The sequence below is a fragment of the Hyaena hyaena genome, unplaced genomic scaffold (genome assembly GCF_003009895.1).
Source record: "Hyaena hyaena isolate Hyena2069 unplaced genomic scaffold, ASM300989v1 scaffold_394, whole genome shotgun sequence".
Classification (NCBI taxonomy): domain Eukaryota; kingdom Metazoa; phylum Chordata; class Mammalia; order Carnivora; family Hyaenidae; genus Hyaena; species Hyaena hyaena.
This window is the reverse complement of record NW_024081026.1, coordinates 832,070-853,121: the sequence shown is the minus strand read 5'-3', so window position 1 is coordinate 853,121 and position 21,052 is coordinate 832,070. Positions and strand designations below refer to the sequence as shown.

Sequence of the window (21,052 nt, the reverse complement as noted above, 5' to 3'; positions counted from 1 at the left end):
AAAAGAATTCAGATTGAATTGTTATATTCATAGGCTGCTCTATTATATAAGTTATATATGTCATTGATTTTGAAATTTTAGTCTATACAAATAACTTATACATATTAGAATGGTTGCAGATTCTCAAATATTTTTATCTTCACATTTAAAAGTGTTTCAAGCAATGAAATTGGTGCCTACATAATGCTTTCAATTGTTGGACAGTTGAAAACCTAGAGTCATGTTTTCTTAACCTTTTTAGTGTCGTGGACATCTTTTATAATTGGCTGGAGTCTATGTCCTGTTTCTCAGGACATTGTAAAGTATGTGAATGTATGAAATAAAATACATAAAATGGTAAGGAACCAATTCTATTGATTATAATTTTGGATATTAAATTATTAAATCAAAATTGTTTTGTAGTAACACATATGGTTTTTTTAAATTAACACGTTATATTAGGTTTATCAGTGGTATAATGACTACTGTAATTTCAAACTTGTTATAAATGATGACATAGATGATATCTTGAAATATCAGCAACAATTAAAATGAGATCTGAAAATGTCTATGACTTTAAAAAAATTTTTTTAATGTTTATTTACTTTTTGAGAGACCGAGACGAAGCATGAAGGGGAGGGGTAGAGAGAGGGAGACACAGAATCGGAAACAGTCTCCAGACTCTGAGCTGTCAGCCAGAGCCCCACGCGGGGCTTGAACCCATGAACCATGAGATCATGACCTGAGCCGAAGTTGGACGCTTAACCGATTGAGCCACCCAGGTGCCCATCTATGACTTCTGTTGGTGACAAAAGTACCAATAGTAGAAGTACCACTGGTACCACTACTGCTACCATGATTTGTTGCCTAAATTCATAATGTAAGCAAACGCTAAATTTTAGCTGGATATTGGTGAAAATACAGATCTCAATTCTTCCCATCTGAATTTAAGCAGCTTCATCAGTTCTATCCATGGACCTCTTTGGGATCCCTGGGCCTAGATTAGGAAATTCTAGTCCATAGGGTATTGCTTAATCTTATACCTTTAAAATAAAAGGTATCCTTTTTGATGTGCTGTCCACAACTATGTCCTCAAAATTATTTTGCCTCAACATTGTTATGTCCTGGGATCTCTCCCTCACTACTACCACATAAAGGTTGGCACCAGCAGAGTCTCTGGGGACCTGAGGAAGGCCTGGAAATACTTTTCTTTTCTTCATGGCTTTATAGTGTTGGTTGGTTATTTGCCTTGAGGTATGAGACACAGCCATCACCATTTTAGATTTCATACTTCTTTTTTTATTTTTATTTTTTATTTTAGAGAGAGAAGGAGAAGAGAGAGAGAGATTGAGCAGGGGAGAGGGGAAGAGGGGAAGGGAAAAAAAGAATCTTAAACTGGCTCCACGCTCAGTGCAGAGCCCAACGTGGAGCTTGATCCCCTGACCCTGAGACTGTGACCTGAGCTGAAATCAAGAGTAGGTTGCTCAACCGCCTGAGCCGCCCAGGAGCCCCTTAGATTTTATATTTCTAAAGAGAAAAAGCAAAAAGCACAGCAATACACTTTCAAAGTTGAGAATGGGTTACAGATGCCTGGGAAGTTTGCTTATGAAGGGCAATAACAGTAGTAGACGCAGACTTTACTGTTAATAGGAACTTCCTGGACATTACTGCAGTGTCAGAATCCACCAGGATTTTGCCTTTCCCATAACTTCTTTCTTTGCACAATAATAGTACTCTATGGCACCTACTATGTTGGTTCATTTGTTCATTCAGAAATACTGATTGTGTGTCTGCTGTGTCCCGGGCACCAAGTTATCATGTCTATCATTTGAATCTCACAATTGTTTGAAATTGTACCCATTCTTTAGACTAGGAATCTGAATCATGTAGTCATTTGAATGTGCTTCTAAGTAATACAGCCAGTCATTTTACTTTCTATGCTGAGTGCTACTATATACCCTTGTCAGCTCTCCCAGCCTGAGCAAATAAGCTGCCCCAATTCCCAGGAATATCTGAGACATGGTGACACAGACTAAAGTGTGATATATAGGAACGGTGATTTTCAACTAAAATTTGCTGAACTTGTTAAGGGCAGACAAACTGCTTTTTGAAGTTCACATTGCTATTTGGAGGCAAGAAAGCAGATTTCAGGTTAATGGGTTTGAAGCCAGATTACTTTGTGCTTGACTGGCTCTTAGTAAATCAGCCATATGTTACGAGTCCTCCCATAAATTCTGTTTGTTCTCCTCCCGTTTTTCTTTTTGCTGTTTTATTCATGGCTACCCAGTCATTCTCAACCTCACTTTTCCATGATTTTGCTGCCTCTCCTTTTCTATCCTTCTGAAGTTCCCCATCACTTTTTCTCAGGATTCTAGAGGAACAGTGAATCCTTTGCACCCTGTCAAAAACCCAACTTTATATTCATGTTTTTCTCATTCTGGTTCCCCTCAACTTTGGGTCATTGTAACTCTTGCCCAAGTTAGAGTTCAGTGTGACTACTTACTTTCATTCCTTAGTTACACTATCTTCCTACTTACTGCTAATCTTAACCATCCTCTGTTCTCAAAACTCCTCCTAGATTTTACTCCCCATTACTTCTAAAGTTTGTTTCCATATACTAGTTTTAAAATTTTTTAATTAAATTTTTGCTCTTAAAATGCTTTTTCCAGGGGTGGCTGGGTGGCTTAGTCTGTTAAGCATCTGACTCTTGCTTTTGGCTCAGGTCATGATCTCACAGTTGTGAGATTGAGCCCCACGTTAGGCTCTGCACTGAGAGCATGGAGTCTGCTTGGGATTCTCTCTCCCCCTCTCTACCTGCCCCCTCCCACTTACTCACATGCTCTCTCTCTCAAAATACTTACATACATATTTAAAATATTTAAAATGTTTTTTTCCAATGACACATGTAATGCAAGGTTGCCCAAAATACAGACATTACAGAAATAGATTAATGTAGGAAATGAAAATATGTGATCTCATAGTTTCCCTCCATTTAAGGTCTATTAATCCAAACCCTTTTTTTTCTTATGCATATACTCACATATATTAATATAGTTATTAATTTTATGTGACTATGATTGTACCATATATATTTTTTGCAAATTGACTTTAAATATATTACTTGGCCATAACTCACAGACATATATTCATGTCAATAGGAATAGATATACCTCAGTTTTTAGAGTGGTATAGGAGATCATTTTATGACTATGCCAGAATTTATTTAATCTGTCGCTTATTTTAGATATTGAGTTGTGTATTATTTTTTGACCATCATAGAGTTGCAGTGAATATTCACATATACTCTAATTACGTACAAAAATATAGTGTGTGGGTGTGTATATGTATATTGGCAATAAGATTAAAGAAGAATTTAAAAGCAAACTTTTATGTCCATAATTCTCCTCTCATCTAGTGGTTTTGAGTTTTCTATATTCCCTTCCAGACTTCAATTTTTTTTGTATTCACAATTTTAATGACAGTGTATGTATTATTTTATAAACACTTCTCCATGTTGATAAACTACCTTGGTGGTTCTAATGGAAATGTTATTTTTCACTATATTGATATTCTGGCTGATGTTTTTGTCTTCTTCTGCTCTTTTGCTTTCTGTTACCTCCCTCATGGTGCTTTACCAGTTTGGGCTTTCTGCTGAAGTTCCTTCTCTTCTTGACTATCCTTTGTTAAGCAATTTCATCTCTCCACTCTTGTGAAACATTATGACCAGAGGTGGCTGAAGCTGCCATCTCCACTGTGAGGTTCACTAAATACACAATCATCATTTGTGAAGGAATGCCTTCCCAGTTATCCCTCTAAGAAGTTCCTTAACGTTGCAGTGCCTCTACATATAGTACCTTCTGGAAAAAAGTGTACCCTGTTGGTGATCCATAAGTGATAAGATGCATTATAGGTGTAATTTATATTCAGAACCATTTATGCAGTGCTTTATTTAGACTGTTCAGCACCAAGGAGAGTGACTATTTGCTTTAGCTTGGGTTCAAGGTCAGTGGAGGATTTACTGTGTTCAGGCCTCTGTAGTGCTGTTGGCAAGATGTAATTTTTCCATAATAGATGAAAAGCCAAACCCTGTATAAACACACTTTAATAATGGTGAAAGCACTGGTAGAGCTGTACACTGAGGAAATATTAAAGTTCACACTTCTGTAGCTTAGACTTAATTGAAGCAAATAGTCATCATATTTACATTTGGGTTGTTTGTTTTATTATCAGCTCTTTGAGTGGTTCATCACATGTCTTCCATTCCTCTACACGTAACTGCTTGACAGCCTATTCCAGGATTCCATTTGGTCTTTGTCTTGTCTCCAGGCCTGGGAACAGATTTACATTTTCCTTTGTGTGCCTTGGAAATCCTTGATATGGTATCCTGGCCTCCTTTCCCTAGAATATCTCCAGTGCTGAGAGGCACTGTTTCCTCATTAGCTGTGGTTCACTGAAAAAAAAATGACTTGAGGGGTTTATTAGGATCTTGAACTGACCTCTTTTTGTCCATTAGTATAACGGGTTCTCAGAACTAGTTCAGGGTTTTCCCAAAACCTGTTTTCAGAGAAGGCTCGAAGTGTCATGTTGTCTCTTAAAAGGAACACTAGCTATTCCTTTTGCTCTGTGGACTCAGTAGATCTTTACTGAAATGGAAAGCTTGTCTAGGATAGAAGAGAATGGAAAGCTGCTAAATCCAGAAGAAAATCGCCCTGTCTTTATGCAGAAAGAGACAGCTTAAATGCTTCTATTTCCTCCCTGTGTGTTGCAGCACTTATCCTCCTTCACCTGCCTCTCCTGAGGCCAGGCGAGGAAGATTAAGTCTCTTCAAGGGACACTAGAGCTGCAGTGCTTTTTTTTCCCTTTCCCAGTGCAGTGGCATGAGCTATTTGAGTTGTGCCTTGGCCATCTTCTCAAGAGGCTTTAATAGAACTTGAGGATTTATGCCTGAGAACCCCCTGAGCTGGACATATTAGAAAGTCTACTACAAAAGCTGCTTGAAAGAATTTCTGAGTTAATAAGAAATGAGGCTTTCTTCTCTTCCAGTGAAAATGTTCTGGGGCAGTGTGATTTGAGGGATTCCTAAAATCCCACCAAGCCTATAATATCTTCTCCACTGACCTTTGGTGAGATTTGTAGTCATCACAATTAATTACGTATTTGAGTTTTGCCATCATGTCTCTGAGAAGTACTAATGACAGTTCAAATAAATTCCAAAGAGGGATCATCACAGTCTCACTGGTCCTTCTGCTTCTGTTTTCATCCCTTTACCATCTAATTTTAAACCAGAAGTCCGGGTGATTAAGCCAGTCTTCATTAAACCAAAATTGCAGCCTGTCTGACTTCAAAACCAAAAACATTGGAGTCAGTCTTGAGTCCTGTATTTCTCCCATCGACATTCAATCTCTAAGCAGGTTCTATCATCTCAGCTTTCAGAACATATTCAGAATTTGATCACATCTTGCCACCTGTGCTCTTCCACTCTTGGTTGAAGCAGTATCATCTCTTACCTGGTTGATGATAGTAGCCTCATAACTGCTCTCTATTTCCACCTGGCCCATTTGGTATATTTTCAAGACAGCAGCTATCCAAATCCTGTTAAAATTAATTTAGCCAAACAAGGGTGCCAACATAATTCAGTGAGTAAAGAATGGTCTTTTGAAAAAATTGTACTGGGACAACTGGATTTCTACATGCAAAAGGATAAAATTACACCTTCTTCTCTCACACTGTATATGCAAATTAATTCAAAATGGATTAAAAACGTAAATGCAAAAAAGCTAAAACTGTAGAATGCTTAGGAGAAGACATAGGTATAAATCTTCATGATCCTGGATTAGGCAGCAGTTTCTAAGATATGACACCAAAAGTACAAGTGTCAGAAGAAAAAAGAGATAACTTGGACTAATCAAAATTAAAAATACTTGTGGGGCACCTGGGGTGGCTCAGTTGGTTAAGCATTCAACTCTTGATTTTGGCTCAGGTTGTGATCTCATCGTCCATGAGTTCAAGCCCCACATTGGGCTTCATGCTGATAGTACACAGCCTGCTTGGGATTCCCTCTCTCTCTCTCTCTCTTTCTCTCTCTCTCCCCCTCCTCTGTCCCTTCCCTACGTACTCTCTCTCAAAATAAATAAATAAACTTAAAAAATTAAAAGTGCTTGTGTTTCAAAGCATATCATAAAAAAGTAAAAAGACAACCCACAAAGTAGTAGAAAATATTTGCAAATCATATATCTGATAAGAGACTTGCATCTAGAATATAGAAGAAACTCTTACAACTCAATAATAAAAAGATACAACCTAACTTAAAATGAGCAAAGGATCTGAATAGGCATTTCTCCAAAGATATACAAATGGTTGATAAGCACATAAAAAGAAGCTCAATATTATTGGCTCATCTGTAAGATGCAAACCAAAACCACAATGAGATGTCACCTTACCAACCTAGATAGCTATGATCAAAAAGACAGATAATTACAAGTGCTGAGAATATGGAGAAGTTGGAACCCTCATGTATTATTGGTAGAATATAAAAAAGTTCAGTCACTTTGGAAAATAGTTTGGTGTTTCTTCAAAAGATTAAATAGTTACCATATGATCCAGAAGTTCTACTTGTAGGTATTTAACCAAGAGAAATGAAAATATATGTCTACATTAAAACTAGTACACAAATGTTTATAAAAGCATTATTCATAATAGCTAATAAATGGAAACAACCCAAATGTCTGTCACCTGATGAATGGATAAGCAACATATGGTATATCCCTACAATAGAAGGTTATTCAGTAATAAAAAAGAATTAAGAACCGACATATGTTATAACAGGGATGAACCTTGTGGGTTCAGGGATACACTAAGTGAAAGAAGCCAGTCACAAAAGACTATATATTGCATGATACCAATCATATGAAATGAATTTCCTCATTAGCTGTGATTCACTGAAAAAAAATCACTTGAGGGGAATATATAGGAAAGTCTATAGAGATAGAGAACGTATTAGTGGTTACGTAGGGCTAGGAGCTTGGAGGATGGGGAGTGACTGCTGAAGAATATGCAGTTTCGTTTTGGAGTGATGAAAACGTTCTAAAGTTGATTGTGGTGTTAGTTTCACAGCTCTGTGAATATACTAAAAACTGTGGAATTATATACTTTATTAATGAATTAAAGTATCTTCATTACAGCTTAATTCAGATGTTTTAAAAATAAGTGATGTTGTTGCTCAAAGCCCTACAGTAGCTAGCCTCTCTGCTCATTCCGAGTAAAAGCAAAGTCCATATAATGGTCCTTGGTATCTCTCTGACATGAATACTGAGTACACTTTGCCTCATTGACCCTATTCTAGACACACGGGCCACACTGCTGTTCCTCAGAAATGTTAGATTTATAACTTGCTATTTAGTCTACTGCTCCCTCTGCCAGGAGCACTTTCATGTATATCTGTCTACATGACCTTCTTACCTCCTTCAGGTCTTTATCCAGCTGTCACCACACTTTCCCGTATATCTGTCCACATGACTTTCTTAACTTCTTCAGGTCTTTATCCAGCTATCACCATTTTTTTTTTTTTTACAAATAGTTTATTGTCAAATTAGTTTCCACATAACACTCAGTGCTCATCCCCACAAGTGCCCTCCTCCATGCCCATCCTCCCCTCCCCCCCACATCCATCAGTCCTCAGTTTTTGTCAGCATTCAAGAGTCTCTCATGGTTTGCCTCTCTCCCTTTCCCCCACCGTTTCCGCCCTTCTTCTCCCCCTTGTTCCTTCGTCAAGTTCCTCCTAATCCTCCTATACGTGCAAACATATGATATTTGTCCTTCTCTGCCTGACTTATTTCGCTCAGCATAACACCCTCAAGGTCNTTCCTCCTAATCCTCCTATACGTGCAAACATATGATATTTGTCCTTCTCTGCCTGACTTATTTCGCTCAGCATAACACCCTCAAGGTCCATCCATGTTGCTACACATGGCCAGATTTCATTGTTTCTCATTGCGATGTAGTATTCCATGGTATAGATAAACCACATCTTCTTGATCCATTCATCTGTTGATGGACACGTAGGCTCTTTCCATGTTTTAGCTATTGCCAGCTATCACCATTTTTTAAAAGGCAATTCTACCATAACAGCTCTTCTTTTATGTCCTTTTTCCTTATTCTTTTCAGAGCCATTGAACTGAATATATATCCACGTATATGTGTACATCTATATTTATTATGAATTTATTTATGTATTGTGGTAGTCTCTCATGAATGCAAGAATTTTGGTCTAGTATCATTCACCAGTATATCCCTGGGAACCTGGAAGGGGGCTGCCATATAGTAGGTACTCAGTGGATATTTGTTGAATGAGTGAATAATATAAGATTGTTAGTGAATGGCCGTTATTAGCTAATCTGATCAGCTAGTTGGAACCTAGGAAACAGTAGGAGACAAGAAATGAGAGATAGGATAGATTTTGTTCAAAATGTGCTTTTGAAGATTGGTTAAAGTTGAAAATAGTTATTACTCTCCAAAAGGGACAACTCCATGAAGCCATGGATATGGAGGGTGAGGGTCTTGAGAATGAGGTTCAGAGGGGAATAGTATAGAAGGATAACTAAAGCAGTGAAGGTCTGGGTTCAAGGCAGTTTCTTCCTTTGCAGCTTTAAGTAGGTGAGTGTGGGCCTTCTTATGAATTTAGCTCCTGGTTAGCAATACTAGTATACTTTGATGAGATAGTTTCCAAGTTTTTGAGGCAAACAGTTATCAATATATACTTGCTTGTTTTCATCAGATATTGTGAAAAGGAACTGAGCAAACATAACCCAAGAAGAATCAGTTGCCATTTTGGTATATCTATTGGACATTAAACTCACTTTATTTTTTTAAAACCTCTCTAATGATATGTAATTAAAGGATTATTGTTTGGAAGTCATTTCTCTGTGAAATGTAGTAAATGAAAACATTGTTTCTATTTAAACGTGGAGGAGAGATGGGTCATTTAAATAGAGTGAATTACTATTATCTTTATCAATTAACCTTTTTAATTGATAATTTAGGAGCTAGTTCCATTATAATTCTGTACATGGCACTAGAGGAAGGCAGTTAACTACAGAATAGATATTTTAGGTATAAGGTATTTTTTCTTTTTCATTTAATGTCACAGAGCTCTTGCTTAAATTACTGGATTGTTTGACTATACACTTGACTGTGTGACTACATATTGTAATGTTGAAAAACTGTTAAAGGACTCATTTAAAATACTGTGGCCCAATGTATAAAATTATTTTCCTCTAGACTATATCATATGCTGTGGGCTCTTCAAGCTTAGGCAAAAAAAGCTTTTGTGAGTATTCATACTATAAAAAAAAGAATACAGCATTCCCAATGATTCAAAATAATATTTAGAAGAACACCATCCTATTAATAACATTTCCTACACTTTTTTTTTAAAGTACTCATAAGTTTCAGGGAAACTAGTTAGGGGATGGATTTAGGTTTCAGTTAAAGTAAGAATTCTATAGCAGGAAGAGAAAAATGATTTAAAATCATAGTCCCAGTGGTCCAATCACAATTGGTTCAATTGAGGTTGATCCCCTGTGTGGGTGTGGAGCAGAAGAATTAGACCCCACACTACTAGGTATGTTTGCTATGTAAAGGCTCATTGTATTTTCAATGTGGCTGGCAAATTAGCTATACATGAATTTTAGCTAATAAAAGTCAAAATAGATTTATAATATTTGCAAATTATGACTTACTTGATAGTATTGATATTTATGGATATCAGATCGATTGATCATTTCTGGAAGGCAAGCCTCATCTCTTTTCTTGTTGAATATGTTATCCTGCTTTTCACTCATGGTATATAAATATATTAAATATGTATTCTGGGTGATGCATATAATTTATGCAAGTGGGTGGTGTCCTTGGTCAGTGAAATCATTTCTGAGGAATGGCTCCCATCTGTCTGGAATAGTTCAGTAAAGGTCTGAGCAGATGGAAGAAACACTCCATGCTCAGAAGAGAGTAGAAGCCATCAGACTATTGGGCATCCAGGGCCACTGCTGAGCAATGCAGAGATGTCCCACAGATCCAGACCTACATTTTCCTGAGGAAATCTGCATCAGTCACTAGTCCATAGCTCAGGCTGTCTGGTAATTACTATAAACACTCCAAGATATGTAGCACCTTCATTAATCTTTAGGACCGTTAGGCCAAAAGCAGCAGTTCTTCCTGCTATTTTCTAGGACTAGGAAACCTAAAAGACAGTGGTATTTAGCAATACAAATTTAAATTATTTTTTTTCTAATTTGATCCACGATTCTCAGGGTGTCTTTTAGAGGTTATACATGACTTTAATACATACATCCTGGCCATGATGTTGGAAAGTGTAAGGGAGTATTTAAAATATTTGCTGATCAATATTCAAAAAAAAAAAATTCTAAGTCTAAGGCTGCCTTCCACCAGAAATCTATGACAGAGTGAAATTAGATCTGGCCTGCATTTACTTCTGGTTTACTTGATTCATCCAAGTTTAAGTTGATTTGTAAAACTATCTGAAGTGGGGCTTGGGGGAGACGTGAGGATTTGGGTAGGAAAGGATGACAAACCAATGTTCCATTTCTCTCTCAGCTTGAGCCTCTGCTGCTTCCCAAGGTCTTCAGTAAGGGCTCCACACCACCCTCTCCATTCCTGCTGAAGGCCCTGGAAGCCACCTTTCATTTTAGCTCCTTGGATGGATCTGCAGTTTCCCACTCAGACAGCCCTTCATGTTGGTTTTTAACCCAAGTATCTGAGTGAAAATGAGTCTTTTCCTGGGAGTAGAGGGCCATACTATAGATTAGAGACACAATGTTATGAACATAGGCAAATGTGTTAAAGTAGTTCACCAGGCAATACACGCCACTTTAAAGTTTTACAGCTGTTAGTGCTGGATCTTAACCGTGTGGCAGTTCTGCCGTCTGCTCCTGACAGCACCTCTGAAACATACACTGCTGACTAGAATTTTTAAAGGAAATATGCTAACTATCCTGATTCATTTGCTGAAATTCTTTGATAATTTTCTTGCCATAATTTGGGAAATAAAAAATATTTACATAAAGCTCTTCAGGTTTTCTGGCCTACATTAACAATTAAAAGATCAATAAATGCACTGTACCAAAAGTTTCTGCACAAGTATAAATGTGTATGATTGAATCAATAAGGTACAGTAAATGATGTTCGCTGCAGCCAAACTGACTGAGAGAGTGCAAAGTGGGTCTAAAAAAAAATCAATAAAAGGAGGAAAATGGAAGGAGTTAGTCCTGAAAATGGGTTTTGATCACCATTCTCTATCGCTCACTTTACCTTCAATAATGTTGTACTTTTACCGAAAGTCTGAGGAGGCAAGGATTATTTTCATCATTGTCTGTGCCGCAGTCAATACTAAAAGGAAGCTCTATGCTGTTTCAAGCCTTAAACTTGAATGACCTTCTGCTTGATTAGATATTTGTATATTAACTGTCCTTCCAACTAGGAGGTTTTGAATTCTTTTTCTCCAGGCCTTTCATCTTTTACATTTTATTTTTGCTTTAAGTTTGCCTTTTCCTTCCGTGCCCCTCCATGTCACAAGTCTTTGTATTATTTAAAATGACTGGTAGTAAATTTTATTGTTTGTTTCAGTTTGGTAAATACTGTAATGTGTTTTATTGATTATAATATCGTTTTGTTATATATGGCAGGGAGGAGTTTTTTATGTTTGTTCAGAAAAGCCAAGGTGTAATTGTGCTCTTTAGAGGCCCAGTTACTAGACTGTTACCTTAAATGTCATGCTTTTCCACAATGAGTATTTTGATTAATTTTTATAGCATGGGAATACATTCTCTATTTTCCTAAGCCCATTTTCCACTCTAAAATGATATGCCTTGCTTGCTTGCTTGTTTTCTGACACAAAATTGGCTTTAGCTGGGCTCTCTTAACGCATATTATGAACAAACAACTATCACACCCTCTTTGGAGATAGAGGAGACTGATTGCAGTCTGCTAGAGTTGGCCCAGCCCAGAGTTGGCAATGGTGTCCCAGAGTTGTACCTTGAACACAAATTTTCTCATCTATAAAATTATGATATGAGATCTCTAAAAAAATAACTAGCTCTAACAGTAAGTTCTCTGATTCTTCCAGAGCTGTCCTCTATCTTTCTGAATATATATCATTTATCTTTATTCCAAACAAAGCAAACTGGAATCTCCTTTACATTACATTTTTATTATAGTCTTTTCAACAGGAATACTCCCATTTTCTCAGTTGCTGGTGTGCACCCTGTGATTGCATTAAATGATATAGAGTGGTCATCAGCTATGTGCTCGTACCTGCAGATGCCAAAACATCAAGTTACTAAAGGTTCTTTAGATCTGGGTATTCTGAAAAACAAATGGCAAGGGTCAGAAGCTGACTGCTGGCACTTCTGGATTTGCCTCATTGCCTTTCTTCAGGACGACTCCTTTAGGAAAGGAGGGCAGGATGACCTCAGCAGTTTCCAGAGATACTTCCAGGTTTGAAGGTGGTGAGTTGCAGTCATGTGTTTTCATTTCTCTTTGGTCACAGATATGAATTTCTGATTTCAGGGGATCTTATCCATTGGGATAGGTTACATAGGGGTTCTGTGACCTCAACTGAGTCTACTTATCAGGTTTAATTTTTATAAAGTCCAGCTAGGAGGTAAAAGAACGGAAGAGATGACCCTTGTATTTGTTTCCTAGGGCTGCTGTAATAAAGCACCACAAACAGGGTAGCTTAAAATGACCATTTACTGTCTCCTAGTTCTAGAGGCGAAAAGTCTGGGATTAAGGTGTCAGTGAGCCCTGTTCCTTCTGACACCTGTAGGGAAGAATCCTTCTTTGCCTCTTTCTAGCTTCTGATGGTTTAGTGGCAATACTAGGCTCTCTTTAGCATGTGCTTCAGCACGTCAATCTCTCCCTTGTCACATGGTGTTTTCCATCCTGTGTCTGTTCTCTTCTTCTCATAAAGATGTCAGCCATATTGGGTGAGAGCCCACGGTATAGACCTCATTCTTAAGTTGATACCATCTTTAAAGATCCTGTTTCCAGATAAGGTCAGCATGCACAGATACTGGATATTTGGACATAGCCTTTGGGGCGACACAATTCTGCCTATAATAATCCTGAAGTGTTTTTTTTTTTTTTTCCCCATGTCTAACATGCAGAGAGACTCTTGGTGAAGGGTGAACCTGAAGATCAGTAATCCGAACAATTGAAGTTGGAAAACAAGCCTCTGGTACAAGGAAAGATGAGAAAGCTTTTTAAAGGAGCGTGCTTTTGGTGCATTGAAAAACTGGGTCTCTATGTTTCTTTGGAACATTCAGACAAAGTCAAGGATAAATCACCACATTGGATATGGCTTACTCTAATGCCTTTTGATGCTTTTGACATGTTTGTAAAGCCCAAGATTCGTTTGTGCATAGAGGTTATTATCTTTCAGTTCTTTGTGTGGAAAATAACTGAGCTGATGGTGTTTTTCAATAACACAGTTACTGGACCTTCCACATAGCAATTGCTATCAGGTCTTTGCTCTTTTCTTGCTACAAGAGGTATTTTTCATACCATTTGTTGTATTTTGTTGTTGTTGTTATTGCTTCCCTATGTAGATGGTGTAAAATTATTTAGGGTGTGTGAAATTCTTATACTTTTATTCCCCATCTCCCACAGTACATAAAATTTTTGTGAGAGTGGGGTCTGATCATCCAGGTACAAACGTATAGCTTGGAGAGAGGTTTACCCTTTACCAGGCATGGAGAGAGGGTTTTGGGAAGGGCCTAGTTAATAGGCTGGCCAGGCCTATTAGGTGTGAGCTGTCTTTTACTCTGTGCCCCTGTACAATTAGATCGAATTTGTGTCAGTGATGTGAGCTGTCATTGTGAGCAGCCTGGTGGCTGACTTTGTCCCATCCAGAACCTGATGGAAAGGTGGGGAACTTCCTTTGTCTTGCCTTCCTGGGCAGAGTGAAGGCCAAAGAGGATCCAGTGAGTGCTGGGGTGAGCCTATGCTTCACCCTCTGAGCTTTTTGAACCTATCAACTTCATTCTTTTGGGGATTCTCATTTATGAAAATGTTGGAACAAGATTTAAGGTGAGTATATCAGGGTATTCTTTCATCTAATAGCACGTTGTCTTTTTTTTTTTTAGGGTACATATTTGATGTTGGTTCTTAGCATTGTAAGTTAATTGACTCAATTTTTTTTTAATAGTAGGGGGCTGATTGAGTATTCATCCTTATTTGATACCTGCATTCCAGTGACTTGGTAGAAAATGAAACTAACTTCATGAAAATGGATGCATATTCTAGAGGTTTAAATTGTTATACATAAGTTTGAATGGTCTTTAGTTTCAAGGATAATAGGGTGCATACTTAGGAGTAAACACAGTAGGAGGTAGATACTGGTTCAGTGTGTTTTCTGTCATTGGATGCTTAGTCACAAGAAGAGAGGGAAGACCAAAAACTAAGAGAACTTTATTGAGTTGTAAAATAGGAGTGGGTCCCTGGAGTTTTTCTTGTCTGTCCTGTGTCTCCAGGCAGGTCTGCCCTTGGCTGTGTGAGTCTATACAAGAATCAGCCTTGCAAATATGCTGTTTTTAAGTGTTAGCTAGAGGATCAAGCAAGTATCAGACTGGGCTTGGTGGTGCTGTAAGCCTCTTAAATTATATTCACATTACAGATGATTCCTATAAGGACTGAAGTGAATTCTAATGCTGTTAATATTGGTTTTAATTTTCCTTCCCGTTTCCTTCTTTGCTTGGGAAAAAATGTTAATGAACTCTTACCTGTGAAACTTGTGTGGCTCATATTGCTTGTTTAATTTAGACTACAAGCCCATGGGGCAAGCTTCTTTTCTCTACAGAACGAAGGACCCCAATGGCAGAAATGTTTACTATTATGTATTATAATAATCATGATGTTCTGCTAAAATATTATGCCAATTGAATTTACTCAGAAGTGATAGCTTTAGTCCTTTTTAGCTTGAAAATATTTTATTTTGCTTTAAGCTGGATAGACAGTGATTTCATAAGGAAGACTAAGCTAGGTACTAAATTGAAATGTAGTTTGAATGTATTTTTGAATTATGTTGGTTATTCTGAGCCAAAAGCAGTTACACCTTTGATGTAAAGTATGTTTTAGTCATTTTCAATCTCCCCTTACTTCAGAATGGCTAAGTGGATTTTTTGTCTCAAATTATTCCCAAAGGGAAAAAAAAAATAGGACTGGAACCAAACTTAAAAAGGTTTGGCTGAGCAAGGGAGTTATGATTGAGTGCAAACAAGTGGCTATAATATTCTGCGTAGAAATATCTTCAACAGGAACTTCTTAAAAATTGTAACCTCTGTCATTTACGGTAGAAATCTCCATTCATGGAGAGTGACAGAAAAATGAGGCACATATCAGAATAATTCAGTCCAAAAAGTACTCTATATGAAACATCTCAACAGAAAAACTAATTAATTAAAACTGACTTGGAAAGGCCAGCCAAATTAGTGAAGTTTAAATTAGAGTAATCTCTAGTGTATGGCAAATTGATGTGATTATCTAGGACCATTGCCTAGAACATGGCAGGGGTTCTAAGAATTGGGGAGGAATTCAGAGACAGGGTAGGCTTGTGGGTCTATGTTTGTTATAACTGATTACCCACTTCATTCATTCAATAGACATTACTGTTCACCTATTATGTAATTGGCACTGTGCTAGGCTTGGGCACACATGATAAGTAAGGCACTGCTTTTGCCCTCAAAGACTAAGACATGCCGTAGAGAGTTAGGAAGCCATGTTACAGAGTGGTCGCAAGTACCAGGGTATCATTGAAATACTGAGAATGGATAGCTGTGGTCTAGACTGGGAGCCAGGGAACACTTCCTGAAAGGAGGGGATGCCTGAGCTGAATCCTGCAGAATGAAGGTAAGGATGAGGGAGGGTAAAGCACTGGGTACAGCACTGAGGTCAAAAATAGCCTTTAGTATATTTACTTTTAAAGTTTGACTCTACTTTGCCTAAAATAGTGACTTCTGGAAGGTGATGGGGAGAGACATCAGAGAATATACGTGATTGCCTAAGACTGCCCTCCAGAACATTTTTAGTGTCAATTTATTTAGCAGAATAAAGACAACAAAAACAATGTTACAAAAATGTTTTAACAAATAGATGTAAAAATATGAGTTTTTGGTAGGTTACTGTTAGGATGTTTGAAAAATCAACTTTTGTCTGTCATCTATGGATTAAATGTTTCCAGTGCTGATCATGTTTACATTAGACATGTGTCCTCCTAAATAATGAAAAGGAGATGTTTACCTAGGCCTAGCTGAATTATCCCAATTGCCAAATTTGCAGAGTATAGTTAAGAGGTTTTACTATAACTTAATCAAAAGAGTAGTGTTTTAATCTGAGTTAAATAGATATTTATTTAGATTGTCTACCTTTATCTAAGCATATAGGATTATATTCATAGCATACATTGAGTAAAGACAATTTTGCAGAATGTTGGATGTCGTGGAATATTGGATTTTCTGTTCTGTGTTCTGTTGCTGTCTAATTGAATGAACTTAGGCAAATCAGATAAATTCTTTGGTCCTCAGTTTTCTCATGTGTAAAACAAAAGAAGTGGACTAAGTCAGTGACTTTTGTGGTTATTATTATTATTATCTTGATTGAATGAACAAAGCTAAAAGAGGGGCTCAAGTTGAGCTGGAAGGTAACTGTGTGCCAAGGAACGCCCTGACAGGTTCACTGGCCAAAGAAAGGGAGGAAACTCTCTCTCCAGCTTCCTCTCCTAGTCACTCTTCTTGATGATGCTCTTCATACCTTCATTTGCTATTTAAAATAATGCAGACAAAATATTTGACAAATGTGCATGGTAGAATTGTAAATATGTGGTCCACTTGGCCTTCAACAGGTGTTCTGTAAAGCATTGATGGGTGACCTGTAACCTGAAAGAAATTAGTGGTCGGGTAAGTTTGACTTATCTGACTTATAAATCAGATAGTACTTATTATAGTACTTATTATTTACCTCTCTTAGAAACTCCCAGTGCATCTCACATTCTCCAATAAGTTTTCCTATAAGCAAATACATTTTTCTTTTTAATCTAGTAGTTCTCAAATGAATTTCCTATTTTAACCAGAATCTCTTACCTTCCCAGAGTATACTGATCTCCGTACACTTTAGGGGAAACAATGTCTTTGCCTAGGCACTCCAGGTGTTCACTGAAGCGCTAGACTATTAAATGCCAGAGAGATGAGCACCATGCTGGATTCAAACACAATGTCACCGTCCTGTGAATTCTTTCAATCTAAAGAGGCTTGAAAAATATGGAAAGAAATAAACTAAATGCTTTTTTTCCCCATCAAAGTCTTTAAACTGACAAATGCTACCATTTGTTTAAACAGTCTTTAATTCCATTAAGCAAAGAATTGAATTAAAACTTGGGAATTTGGGGTTTTTACATTTTTCTTTTATTATGAGGACATTCCTAGAAAAAGAATGGGCTCTGACTTGTGAAAGTCTAAGCTGGTTTGATTCCTATGTCACTTGCCCTACCCCTACCTCATTCCTGTTTCTTCACTCCCCTCCAGGGAAGATAGAAAAGAAAAGAGAAAAGGAAAATAAAAGGAGGGGAGATTGGATTTATAAAAGCCCAAGGGGTATTAAATTCTAATAGCTGGAGCCATGGCCTTTATAGTACATTAGACTACTGTATATATTTTATAATAGAAACCAGTGTTGGGGGAGCTTTGTTTTAAATTTAGAATGGTTTCTTGTTGTGGATTGGTGATACTAGTATTTGTACCAGATATGCCAATATGGTTATTTTGCATCTACAACTAACCCTAAGATTTGATCTCTTTAAAATGAAAGAATTAATAAGCAAATGCCTAAAAATGCAATCATTTTAGCAGCCAACGTCTTAAAAAACTCAAAGTTGATAATATTTTTCAAATGGTTTCATACATTTAATTGCAGGTGGGGGACTTCAGTTGTCCTCAGGGGAGGATAGGATGGGAAGGAGAGTAGAGAGAGGCTGCCTAATGCTGTCCTCACTTGGCCAACTAATACAAGATTGAATCCAGACCACCTCTTCTCCTCCTTCTGCCTGTCTTTCCTCTCCCCCTGTTCCTCCTCAGCAGCCACACATGGACTTCCGAACCATCTTTTGCCGTCCCTGTTCTCCTGGTGGTGAGCCCCTTGCCTCAGGGAGCCCCATACCTAGAACAAACTTTCTTTTTTTTAAATTTTTAAGTTTATTTATTCATTTTGAGACAGAGAGAGAGAGAGAGAGAGAGAGAGAGGCAGGTGGAGAGGAGCAGAGAGAGGAGAGAGAGAGAATCCCAAGCTGACTCCACACTGTCAGCACAGAGCCTGATGCAGGGCTCTAACTCATGAACTGTGAGACCATGACCTGAGCCAAAATCAAAAGTCCATGCATAACTGACTGAGACACCCAAGTGCCCCTAGAACAAACTTTCTAGAGCAACTTTGTAATGACAGCCTAGTTATGTTGCCTGCCAGTCAATTAGAAAAGAACATGGGTGGAATTCATTTTAATCCATGTCTGTCTTGTGTATTGAGAGCGAGGATGGCGCAGTCCTGGGTATCCTTGCAAAGCAGAACTACCCCTGGGTGTTTGTGTGGTGGAAGAGAATTACCTGTTATTGCTCGATCTGCAGGAAGGTTTTTTTAACACACGTGATGAGGAATTAGCCACAGACTGATCATAAAAAAGGAGGTAACTTGAATCCATTAAAATGATCTGGGGGGACATCTGCCTTTGCTCTGGAGTCCGAGAGAGTGAGAAATGCTCCAAGAAAGAGCCAGAATGTCAGTACTGACACCTGCACAGGGGGCGGAAACACGGAAAACTTCAGGAAGTTCCTTGGTGCAAACTTGGCCCTGGCAAAATTCAAACACTTCTGCTTGAAAGGAGTAATGTGTTTCTTCAGTCTCTTAAAGTTTGAATTCTGAGGAGAGGACAATTTCAACTTCCCCTTGAAGCCAATTCTCATTCTTCTTGATTGTTTAAAGCATGTTTATTGTATGTTGGGTGATTCAGGTGTTCTCTACCTTTTAAATTCATACAGAGCATAGAATGGTCACTGAATAGTTAAAGTCAAACATGAAAAATTGCATAACAAAAGAGTTGAGAACCTTAAGAGGTTTTTGACCTTTGGCGTGTTAGCTTTTTGACCTTTGGCGTGTTCTTTTGGGTGGGTTTACATTTTACCATTACACGACCATACCTTGTTTCATTTCTTTGTTGCGTAACTATGTTTGCTTTGAAAACTGTGTTTCCTTTGTTTGCTTTGAAAAGTAATATTGTCATCATTGGACCATATCTATTTACCAAAACAGTCAGGAGCCACAAAACTAACTTTAAGTGGCTCACAGCTGGTCAGGAGCAGAAGGTGCCTATGGACAAAACGGCAGCAGAGAGCAGCAGTCACTCCTCTTGCAGAGATTTCTTACTTGTGGGAGATAAATTTGACTCCAGAAACAAAAGATAGGCTATTTGTAAAATTCTTGCTGCCCAGTTCCTGCCCTGGTCTCAGGGAGAGGAACATGACTGTGGCTGACACTGTGTTTAGCACTTTTGAGCCCTTTGGGATCCCTCACAACAAGAGAATAACATCCCTACATGTGATTTCTAAAGTCCATATGCTTTACATTAGTGGTGATTGGAAAGGCCCAGTTAGCTCGAGCCTGATCCCTTAACATTCAAGCATTTCAGGGAAGCAGGGTCCTTCACAGGCATTGTACCAGGCTCAGAGTGATGGGCTGATCATTGCTTAACCAGTGGGAAAGGAGACACTATTGGCTTCCTTATAAAAACAGAATTAAAGAATAAAATGCTTCCATCACTCTTTCTAAATGCCAGTCAGAAAAGTCTTAGCTTATCTTTTCCTGCCAAGGTCAATTGCTTTAGAATTACAACTTAATAATCAAGGAAGTTGGGACACACATCCCAAGGAATCACATTTGAATTCCTGATCTGCAAGAGAATGTTACCTTAGCTTTGTTGTGTCAAACAGCAGAGTATTCAGTGGTGGCAGTCGGGCCGTCTCTTTCCCCTTGTCCAAGTGGGTCTGTGCTGCCTTGGGGAGAAGAATAGAGTCAGATCATTGTTCTTTTGTAGTTCTCTCATATGTGCTGCATTCATAGCAAGATGAAGCAGGGTAACTAAATAACTAATGTAACAGTGGATTTCTTGCCTAGATTTAAAAAGAAGCTGTGCATATAAAGAGAGAGACAGGGAAGGAGAAGGACAGAGAAGGGGAGGAAGAGAGGAAAAAGAGGAGGGTTGTGGGTTTTTTTTTCTTTTCTTTTTGGGGAACAATAAATTAGATAAATATGAATTTAAAACAATCTAGAACCTTTAAGTGTAATTTTTTTTAGTTGAATTTCTTCCAAAACCAAGGTTACAATACAAAGGCAAACTTGACTAGCTTTGTTTAATCTTTGCGTATGTATTTGGTGTTTATTGAGTTTCTACTATCGTGCTAGTCAGGGGAGACACACAAGTGAGTAAAATAGTGCTTGTGCTCAGGTACAGACAGATGATTTCCTCAGCGTGGTGCAGAGTGCTGCCAAGGAAAGAAGGAGCATCCGTGTGTTGGGGGTTCCCGTCCTCCTGACTTGGAGGTATTGATGAAACAAAGATGTCAAAAGGAGCAACTAGCCATCAGACATATACAGGGCTCCATACATAAGAGGATAGATAGGTCAGGCCCGAACTCAGCATTCTGGGTCCTGGGGAGGATAGATACGCCATTCCTATTTGTGCAGAAGCATGTGCTACCTTTCATGCATGAAAAGTCCTTTGTATACATTTGATTTATGTAATTTAAAGGAGAGGCAAAGTAGGCACTTCCATTTGGGCAGTAGCAAAAAGAACATGAAAAATGGATCCCTAGAATCTTTTCCTGGTGTTCGCAGCATTATTTAAAAGACCAAATGTGATGTCATGTATGATTTATGCTGTGTAGGTGTTTTTCTACTGTGTTCAAAGCAGATAGGTATTAGAGTGTAATATATTATATAGTTTCAAATATAAAAACTGCCT

General features: G+C 38.0%; 1 protein-coding gene across 5 annotated transcripts in view; it reads left to right on the top strand.

Annotated features, from left to right (window-relative positions):
- ENOX1 (ecto-NOX disulfide-thiol exchanger 1) overlaps positions 1 to 21,052 on the top strand; it is a 545,438-nt gene that overhangs the window by 29,463 nt on the left and 494,923 nt on the right. Inside the window, exon 1 of one of the 5 annotated variants that reach the window (XM_039251540.1) lies at positions 16,902 to 16,946. The exons of the other annotated variants lie outside the window; for them this stretch is intronic. The gene's annotated coding sequence lies outside the window, so the exon portion shown is untranslated. Of the gene's footprint in view, positions 1 to 16,901; positions 16,947 to 21,052 lie in introns of those variants that run through there. 5 annotated transcript variants of the gene reach the window in all.